The sequence below is a fragment of the Agelaius tricolor genome, unplaced genomic scaffold (genome assembly GCF_023055355.1).
Source record: "Agelaius tricolor isolate 1412-34295 unplaced genomic scaffold, bAgeTri1.0.p SCAF_2, whole genome shotgun sequence".
Lineage (NCBI taxonomy): Eukaryota > Metazoa > Chordata > Aves > Passeriformes > Icteridae > Agelaius > Agelaius tricolor.
Genome location: NW_027269262.1, coordinates 31,569,934 through 31,580,484, shown reverse-complemented (window position 1 = coordinate 31,580,484; position 10,551 = coordinate 31,569,934).

The following is a 10,551-nucleotide window of genomic DNA, read 5'->3' as shown; positions in this document are numbered from 1 at the left end:
TTTCCATGTTTCCAATCACTGATTAAAGATTCTCATTTATTTTCAGAAAAATCCCCAAAACCAGCAGGTTTTATATTGTTACTCCCAGAAAGAAATCCCACCTTTGCACTGACTCCAGAATCTACTACTTGCCTGGATTCTTATTCCCTTACTAAATACTCTGTTCAATAATGAGAAAAACTTCAGACCAATATGAGGACTTAAGGCCCTCTACAGCATTTTAGTTTCACAGACCATAGCTGACTTCTTTTCTGCAATCACTCTTAATAAAATAAGCAGAGGAGGGACATGCCTTTGCAAAATACTTCTCATTATAAAAGTATTTTTCAGTAACAACCATTTGTGTCAATATTTTAAAATTTTGGTCTGAAATTCTCCATATAGAGTCAGATCATCTTATCTTACTTGCTAGGAAAGAGAGTTTCTGCAAAGACACAGCTTATTCCGAGAGTCAGATGAGCAAAATTGCTGTGATGCTTATTCAAGCCCCTCCATTCAGTGATGGTGCCAGAAGATGCACTCCTGTAGCTGACACTCTTCTCAGAAGGTAGGAATAAGCTCTTGGTCTTATTCCCATCATGACTAGTTCATCCTTGATAAGGTAAATTTTAATGATCACAGAATCACAGAGCCACAAGGTTGGAAGAGACCTTTAAGATCATCGAGTCCAACCCATGCCCTAACAGCTCAACTAAACCATGGCACTGAGTGCCACATCCAGTCTTTTTTAAAATACATCTAGGGATGTTGACTCTACCACCTCCCCAGGCAGATGATTACAGTATTTTATCACTCTTTCTGTAAAAAACCTTTTACTAATATCCAACCTATATTTCCCTTGGCTCAATTTAAGACTGTGCCCTCTCATTCTGTCAGTTGCTGCCTGGAGAAAGAGACCAACCCCCACCTGACTACAACCACCTTCAGGAAGACCCTCCTGAGTCTCCTTTTCTCCAGGCTAAACACCCCCAGCTCCCACAGGGTTTGTGTTCCAAGCCGCTCACCAGCCTTGTTGCCTTCATCTGGACATGCCCAAGCATCTCAATGTCCTTCCCAAACTGAGGGGCCAGAACAGGACACAGCACTCAAGGTGCTGCCTCACCAGTGCTGAGTACAAGGGAAGAATGACCTCCCTGCTCCTGCTGGCCACACTGTTCCTGACACAGGCCAGGATGCCATTGGCTTTCAGAGGACACTGCTGGCCCATGTTCATCCGGCTGCCAACCAGTATCCCCAGGTCCCTTTCTGTCTGGACACTGTCCAGCCACACCGTCCCAAGCCTATAACATTGCAGGGGGTTATTGTAGCCAAAATGCAGGACTCAGCACCTGAACTTGTTAAACTTCATCCTATTGGATTCCACCCATCCATCCAACTCTTCCGGTTCTCTCTGTAGAGCCCTCCTACCTTCCAACAGATTGACACATGCTCTGACCTTAGTGTCATCTGGAAATTTACTGATGGAAGACTCAACACCCTCATCCATGTTGTCAATAAAGATATTGGACAGAACTGGTCCCAGCACAGACCCCTGAGGGACACCCCTGGTGACTGGCCACCAGCTGGATACAGCACTGTTCTCCAGGCCCAGCCATCCAGCCAGTTCCTAATCCAGCAAAGAGTGCTGCTGTCCAAGTTGTGGGCTGCCAGCTTTCCCAGGAGTGTGCTGTGGGAGACATTGTCAAAGGCCTTGCTGAAATCCAAATAGACAACATCCACAGCCCTTCCCACATCCATCACGTGGGTCACTTGGTCATAAAAGGAAACCTAGTAGGTCAGACATAACCTACCCCTCCTAAACCTGTACTGGCTGGGTCTGACACCCTGGCCACCTGTAAGTGCTGTGTGATGACACTCAATAGAAACTGCTCCATTGCCTTACTGGGTACTGAGGTCAGGCTAAGTGGCCTATAGTTACCAGGATCCTCCTTCCTACCCTTTTTGTGAATGGACATCACACTGGCCAGCTTCCAGTCATCTGAAACGTCACCAGTGAGCCAGGACTGTTGGAAAATGGTGGGGAGTGGCTTCACAAGCTCATCTGCTGGCTCCACTCCTCACCCTGGGATGAATCCCATCTGGTCCCGTAGATTTATGAACATAATAGTGGCTCAGCAGTTCTCTTACTTGAACACAAATAAGTGGCTCAGCAGTTCTCTGACTGCCTCCACCTGGATAACAGGGGGACCATTCTGCTCCTTGACACCATCTACCAACCCAGGAGGACAGTTCTCCTGAAGACAAGCCATCTTCCCACTAAAAAATGAGGCAAAGAAGGCACTAAGCACTTCTGCCTTCTCATCTGCAGTTACTTAGCTCCCTCTCGCATCCAGTAGAGAACAAAGGCTGGTCTTATCCTTCCTTTTGTCATTAATATATTTGTAAAAACATCATTTCAGCAGTCCCATAGTTGACTGGATATTGTACTGTTGGCATATGCCATCCATAGAATCATCCAAAACTCATGGTGCTGCTCCCTTTTTTATTGTTTGCTTTTGCTTTTAGTTCTGTGCAGGTCACTGGGAGAAGGTTGCCTTTGCCCCATTGCCTGAGTAGCTCCATGGTTGGTAGGCAGCTGGTCCTTCTGCTCTTCTAATGCCAAAAGTCAAAAACTTGCCACGGTGCCATCTCTAGCTCACATCAACCTTTTATTCTTCTGAACCCTGGGAGTGGTTAGCAGTAATCCACTGTGGCTCCTCTCTTGCCAACCCCTCAATGAGCTTCCTCAGCCTCTTGATTAAATTCTGTGTCAGAAAATATTTTTCCAAGGCATTAATAAATACTCTCTTTGCTTTAGAGCAACAGACTGGAGCCCTCTATATATGTGGTGCACCTGTGGCTCTTTTCCTAGAAAAGAAAGCTGGTTTCCAAAGGACTGTAATAGCAAAAGGGCAGGCAGGGATTGAGCTGTCAGAGCTGTACTGATCATAGGACAGCACTTGAGTGTAATGTCATTGCCAGCCAGTGTCCAGACTTGGCCTTCTCCTGCAGAGCAACTAGCTGGCTCACTGGACAGCATCTTGGAACACAGACTGACAGCCAAGCATTGAAAATGATGCTGAGAAGGACAGGTGAGGTTTGTGCTCAGCAGTATCCTCAGACTGGAACAAACTCCTCAGCCAACAGAGAGAGTCAAAAGAGATCTGGCACACAAGCCCGAAGGCTTGGGTGACATCTCCAAGAGGAACTACTGGTAACAAGTGGTTCCACACAACTTCTCAAAAAATCAGTGTTGAATCCATGTTCACACTGAATAGAAACAGAGCACTTATTAGAGCACTGTTCACAGAAAGGCTCAGTCAGCCTTGCCTTTTTGTATCAGTGTGACCTGCAAATTTTTTTTTTCCTGATTCTCAGTAAGTATTACTGAACCAAGAAGGAGGGAGGAAATGCTTATATTACAATGGGTATATTTTTAATAAAATGTAATTGATATCCAGATATATGTCAGTTAAGGTCAGAAACCCAGACTGTGAAATCCAGTGAGACAGCAAATCTTACCAAATCTGATTATATTAAGGGCAAAGAGCATCTCAAATATAACACAATCAAGATGAATTAAAAATCAGAACAATATAAGATGCAAATCTGCATGCCTTTGAAAACAGAAACTGCTTGTTACTGGCACACATTGTATTATACAACATCTTGCAGAATGTCCCTCGTCTGTATCTTTCTCCTTTACAAACTTCTTTGAGTTGTTCTTGTCTTATTATTTTTCAATTGGAAGTTATCAATACATTTCAGTCATTTTTGGTCTCTTAGAAGTTAATTTCTCGTATTTTTTTTTTACTATATCATAACCTTCTAAAATTAATTACAAAAATATTGATAAAACCAGTAAGAAAGATACTAATAGCAAATAAAACTACTACAAATTTCCAATAGCCATCTCTTAAAATTCAGCCAGTCTTTGCAAATCATGTCTTAAAAGCTGTACTATAGACTGTGAAGTTACTTTTAAGCAATAAAAAGGAAAGAGTGATATTTTGTATCAGTGAAAAACTGGACAAGCTACTCCATGAGGAGGGGGCTCAAACTGATTTTATTTTTGTCCTTCCTTTTGCAAGATGAGAACAATTTTAGCCATTGTCTCAATCTTCTGCATAGATTGGGACAAATTTTCACATTAGTAGTCACTGGTCTTGCTGGTGAAGCAGAATGACAAGACAAATTCAAAGGCTAGAGAGACCATCTTTGCAAGATGGACAGGATGGGTGGGATTCAGTTGCCTAAACATTGTCACCTCAAGCTATCTGAGCTGCCATGGGCAGCCACAATATCTGCAGGTGGCTGGCAGGTCTGAGGAAGGACTTTAGGGAGATCTGCTCCCTTGCGAACCAGCAGGAGGCCAGAGAAGTTTGAAATGTCAGAGCCACCACCAAAAGTGATCCTTGGCCCTCCTGTTTCAGCAATTGAATCTCCCTCTCCTTCTTGAGTATTCCTTAACTTGACCTCCTTGTAGGGCCTGGGGCTGTAGTTTGTCTTTCACTCCATTCCTAACAGAAAATCAAGTTTCTCCAGAGACTTCACTGAAACTGAACCTTACACATGAAGATTTTGATTCCCCAGTCTTTTATGTGGGGAAGGACCAAGAAGATTTTATCTCTGTTTTCTTTCTTCCTCTTTAGGAGTTCATATAAATTATTGAATGCACTACCTGTGTCCTCACACCTCACTTCTGGCCACCTTGGCAGAACAAAAAAGGAGCCTATTCTGGGGAGGTGAGAGCTTTCTAAATACTCTCATTCTCTTTTCAAATTAAATGCCTAAGACATGTGACCCATCACAAAAGTAAATAAAAGCTACTGAAATCTTTGCTGTCTTCTAGATTTGTTCAGTAGTGAGTGCTTGCAAAAGGTGAAAGATCTGCTCTGAGAGACCTATTAATGTGGAAACAAGGGGCTCAGTCCACTTCTCCTACTAGCCAGAAGACTGCCTGCAGCACAAAACTGCAGGTGCAGCCTACCCAGGCTTGACAGAGCTGCTCCATCTCATGTTAATAATTAAATATTCATTGGAGCATGGACCAGAACCTGACTCTCCCACTTCCCAGGTGATAGCCCTAATTATATGCCTATGTCATCAATCTCTGTCTCTGCTGTAATGAATTGTCATTATTTGTATATACTGGAAGAGTTTTAACAGGAGATAGCTCTCCTCCCTCTTCCCCTCCCCTCTGAATATCTGACAGCCAAGAGGTCACAGTACTCTTTCTGGCAGAGATGAAGAGACAGGTTCAAGTCTTCTCTGAATTACACAGAGAATCTGAGAAGAGGTGCATGGGGAATAGACACAGTCACTGCAAGGTAGTCCTCAAAGACTCTTCCTTGGGCTAAGCTGAGGGAAACTAATTCTGGTAGGAATTCAACTGAGGTCATTAAGAAGAAGGATCCTGACCAGATTGGCTGTGGGTATGTATTTGGGCATGCCCATTAGACACTGAACTAGGGCTTTAACATCCCTGCTGTTTTCTAAAGACTAGAGCTGTGCACCAAAAAGAATACATGGATGCTTAAGTCTTTTCACACACCTAACACTTATTATCTACAGGATTACCTGCAGAGGCATACATTGCCTCAAATAACTTTCTAATGAAAGACAATATCAATAATCAATATAGTGGCTCTGTGCTTCTCTCCTTTCAGGTGTCATTACACAGCCCTTGCCACTGACTTGAACAACATAAAGATTTCACATTAAGACTCACACAAAAGATCCTTCAGACTCTGTAATCACATATTGCCTCTCCAGGGCATTTTCTACAATGCAATACCATATTTTCATATCCATTACTCACATTCTCCATAATACTCTCAGCACTAACACTGCTGAAATTACTTGTGCAGGCTTTAAACAGGCTGGTTATACTGCACTAAGCAGGTGTTTCCCCAGAGTTTTCCATTGCTAGATCCTTCCTGAAATGCAGTGCAAGAGAATTCATTTATCATGAGTTAAGAGTCTGTTAATGCTTACCTTTTCTTTAGGAAAACAAATGAGATTAGAACAGATAAACTTAGCACTATTTATAATAGACTCACTAGTTCTGTTCACCCTCTGTGTGTGCAGAATTACTAACTCTACATCTAGAAAAGCTTTTTCTATTAAACCCTGGTAAAAAGAGAGCATGGAAATTTATTTTTTTTACATGACAGCTTTACACATTAACCTCTTTAATATTGTAGCCTCTCTCTTTAGAGTCTGAGTGCTTTGCCAAGCCAAGCTGCAGCAGGGGCCAATGCAGTGCAGTGCCCACGTGACTGGGAGAGGCATGGGGCACAAGATGAGCTTTACCCCTTGCACACCTGATCACATGCTGAGGCATGATCCTTCTTCCCCCAGCACACAGTACCCAGCACAAGGCTCCAACTCGCCAGCTGCTGCATGGAGTCACAGATACCCTTCAGTGACCTACATCTGCCTCCTGTGACCAAGATGCCAAGGAGAAATGGCAATGTAATACTGTGCATAGCCAGTCTCCAGTGCTGCTGCAAGGACTAGGAGGTGGAGATTCCTGTGCTCTTATCCCCCTCTGTAAATCTGTACCTGCAAATATTGACAGAATTCTACCACAGATAATATGTCTGTAGCTAATCCGTGCTTATACCATCTGCCTTTGGTCCTTCCCCATTGCATCTATTGTTAATTTTAAAAGCAATTACCTTGTAAGGCAGCAGTTATTAAAACATCACTTTCTAAAATCCATTCAAAACAGTAATTTTGAAAATGTTCCTATGTAAATCTTTTGCACACCAATTGTGCTTTTGCTGACAGCAGTTACAACAGTGTCACCACAGTGAGTTGTTTAGAATTACTCTTAATTTCACCTTAACAGAGTAGCAGGAGAACCAGACTTTCTGAATCAAGCTTTAACACACTCAGAGGGAGAAATACACTGAAGGCAAAACTGAATACTTGCTTTGTTAGTGGGAGAATTCAAATATTATGCCCTCATCCCAGCATAGTCTTTGTGAAGCCAAAGTGAAACATACAGCAGGACAGTGTATAGTGATTCATAAGGTCCTGTGGGACCAAGGAGAAGGTTTCACTGGCAGCTGGGTGTGAGGGAAGTAATGGCACATTGCTAGAGTTTGGATCACACCATTTCTACAGCAGGAAACACAGAAAAAGCAGAGAACATCTATTAGGGCTCAAGTGTGCTTTATGAAATACAGCTACAAGCAGTATTGATTTTATCTCCTTTCATCTGTATAGAAGAAATAGAACTTTACCTCTGCTTATAATTGCTTTAATAATTAAGAAACTAAAAGCTTAGCTGTGATCTCCCATATATAATAAGAAAACATGATGAAAATATAGGAAGGAAAAGGGAATGGAAAAATGTTGGCTGAGCAGCTCTCTTGGCTACTGCACAGAACATACCAGTACATCTACCTTATCACATTATTATTATTGTGGTGGCTTGCCATGCCATCTAGCAGGGACTCAGGGAACTACCAGTTCTGGGAAAGAACTGAAAAGGCAACACAAAAACAAGACCAGGAAAAAAGTTGTGGGATATGTATTTTTGAAGAGTAAATATAAGCATTTGCATTTTCCAATGAAACAGCTTCCAAATGAAGAGTAGTTCCTACAAAACAGAACTTCTGCCTCATTCTTTAATACCTATTGAGCACTTCCACAAGTTCATTATACATTGTGTATGAAATTTTTTTTCTTTCACCTTTAAACATCTCATGTTTGCTCATTTTTTCTAAGGTTAACAATGAAAATCCGCTAGCTTTCCATACATCATGTGTTTCATCTCTGGTGTGTTCATTTTCTTAATCCCTTCTCTGATTTTTGCTTCTGCTGCTTCTGTGAGTTAAACCCCATGCCTCTAGGCCAATACTGAGACTAAACTGAAAGGGGTTTGAGAGCATCACTGATGACCCCATGCATTACACACCAACCTCTGTCTAATGCAGTTGTACTTTACTACACACTGGCATGCAAAAATGACTTGTTAGACTTCACTTTTTTTTAAAGGGCTAATGTGCCTGTTTTTAGAGTTTAAAACATTTTCCATCCAAGAAATGACTAATCCCCACCAGATATGCCAAATCAAAACAGCACATTAGTGCAAACTTCATTAATTCAGATTCCTGCTTGAAGGCCGTATTCTATACTGCATGAACAAAATCGTATTTCTATCCTCTTTTTAAGCATTTTATGAAACGGGAAGTTTGAATGAAATTTTATTTGCTCTTAGTGCAAAGCTACAGCTTTCTACCACTTGGCCACACAGAAAAAGCCTTTCCAAACCTTTACATACACCAAGACTATGTTTGCCCCAAGGAATTCTTAAAAGGACATGAGAATGTCCGTACTGCTGTCCCTCTAACTCTCACTGAGAAACCAAGCCTCTTAAAATTTTTCAGGCATTGATAACTTCAACATTTCTCCTTCATTTTCCCTCCCTCTTCCTCAATTTCTACTGCATCTATCTTCCTTCTCTAGCATGAATGCCTCACACGCCACACCTTCTAACCCACACACCTTGTCTCCTCACTTTAGCAGTTTCCTTTTGCTTTCTCTCTTGTAGCACATACCAGATCCTACCAAAAAGTGGTTTTCACCTCCTGTGCAAACAGGTGCATTTTGACTCTGTTCTCCCCATTGGAGCTGTCAGTATCACCACCACCACCACCACAGACAGTTCAGAGAAAAAATTTGGACAAGTGAAGATGCGCTGTTGACTTCATCATTGTACTTCCTCCAGGCCCCTCATCCAGCAGAATGGAGTGATGGGAAAACAGGGGCATAAGCTGTGGATACAAGACCAAACACATCAATGCAGCTCGACCCAGCCCTGTTGTTGGCCTTGCACCTATTACTTCTTGGTCTCCCTGTGAACACAAGGGAATCAGTTCCTATGGTGCGCATCACATGTGGCATGTTGGTACCTGGCAGAGCCCATATTTGCTGTGACGTCTCTTGACAGACCATCTAGAAAGGCCAGGGTCTCTACCATCCTTACACTGGATCTGTGATCTCCTGGTTGCCAGATGATCCCATTTGAAAATGTACACATGGGAATTAGAGATAAGAACTTTGGTCATGGCAACACTCTCCAAGAGACAGAGATGTAAGACTTTTTTCCCTGGTACTGGAGGAACCCTGATAGACATGATGGAGAAGTGGAATCCAGTTGTTCAGCCACCTTTGACCCTTTGAGCACAAGGGAAATCTATAAATCCTACTACCCATCTGCCCCAGGATACTCATCTCCCACTGGGCAGTACCACTTTCACACTCTGCTACCAGCTCTCCTGCCATTACAAGTTACACTGCCATTACAGACAATGTCCTGGTTGGAAATTGGTGTCTCAGAGTCCAAGTCTTCACCAACACCAGGACTCCCTCTACCAGCCATATTTTTCCACTGAAAAAGGCAGTTATTTTCTTCAAAATCTTAAAGCACATTTTTAGAATTTTTGGTCTAGGGGTAAAACCAGGCTCATAAAGAACTTGCACCCTTTTCTTTCATGATGCAGTCCAACAGGTCAGTGTATGTCCTGGCTGATATTTCCTGGCAAAGCAGTAATGCCTGTTGCCACCTTGGATGATTACAGTGCCAGGCACTGTCAGGAGACTTTTGCTGGAATCTAGATCCTCTTTATGTGCTTCAGGCTTTTTAGCCTTTTTACAATCCCTTTGTTTTCAGTCATCTTCCATAACAACCACCTGATTGTCTTCTTCTGTAGCCCTGCCATGTCCTCTCTCACTCATCTTTCATCCAGGCCAAAGAGTCAATCTGTTTAGTTTTGCTTCCTGCTGAACTCCTGTACCTCTGATCAGGGCTGCTGTGAGATGCCTTGGTACAGGGTTCCACAAACCCTGTACCAAGTTTATACAGGATCAAAACTGAACTGAACACACTGAGGGGAAAAAAATCTGTTCAGTGCTACTAATTACAAAGATATGGCACCAGGAATTTGGTAAGTTATGAGAGCGAAGCATCACTACATGCAGCCTATCATCTCTCTCGGGCACCCACCATTCCCAGCTGTGAGAAACAGGTTACTAGGTCTTTGGTATGTCCTATCCAGGAAGTTCCTACATTTTTATGTCTTAGTCTTTACTTTCCCCAGTTTTATTACATCTTTTTTTCAGAGGGGAATGGGGAGTAACAATAATTATTGTCAGTATTCCAGAGACAAGTGCATCCATTGTATATGGAGTCACAATAATATTTCAGTTTTCCCACCATATCTTTAATAAATCCATTTCAGATTTACCTACTGAACATCACTAAGCACATAATCAAATTTTTAACAGAATTATCTGCCAAGTTCTTCCTTGCATATGTTCTTCTCTTGTCTGCATTATCTTTTATTTACCAATATTCCTAAACCATTTTACAATTCTGTTAATATGTACCTTGAAATTCTTCTGTGACTCTTGACGCTGCCCTCAATAATTTTGTATCAGCTTGTTTTTCACAATAGTTTTTATCTTCTTTTCTGGATGTTGCATGCATACACTGAATGCAATTACAGATTCCTGATGTATCCTGCCACAAAAATTGATCTCTTAAAAAACATTACT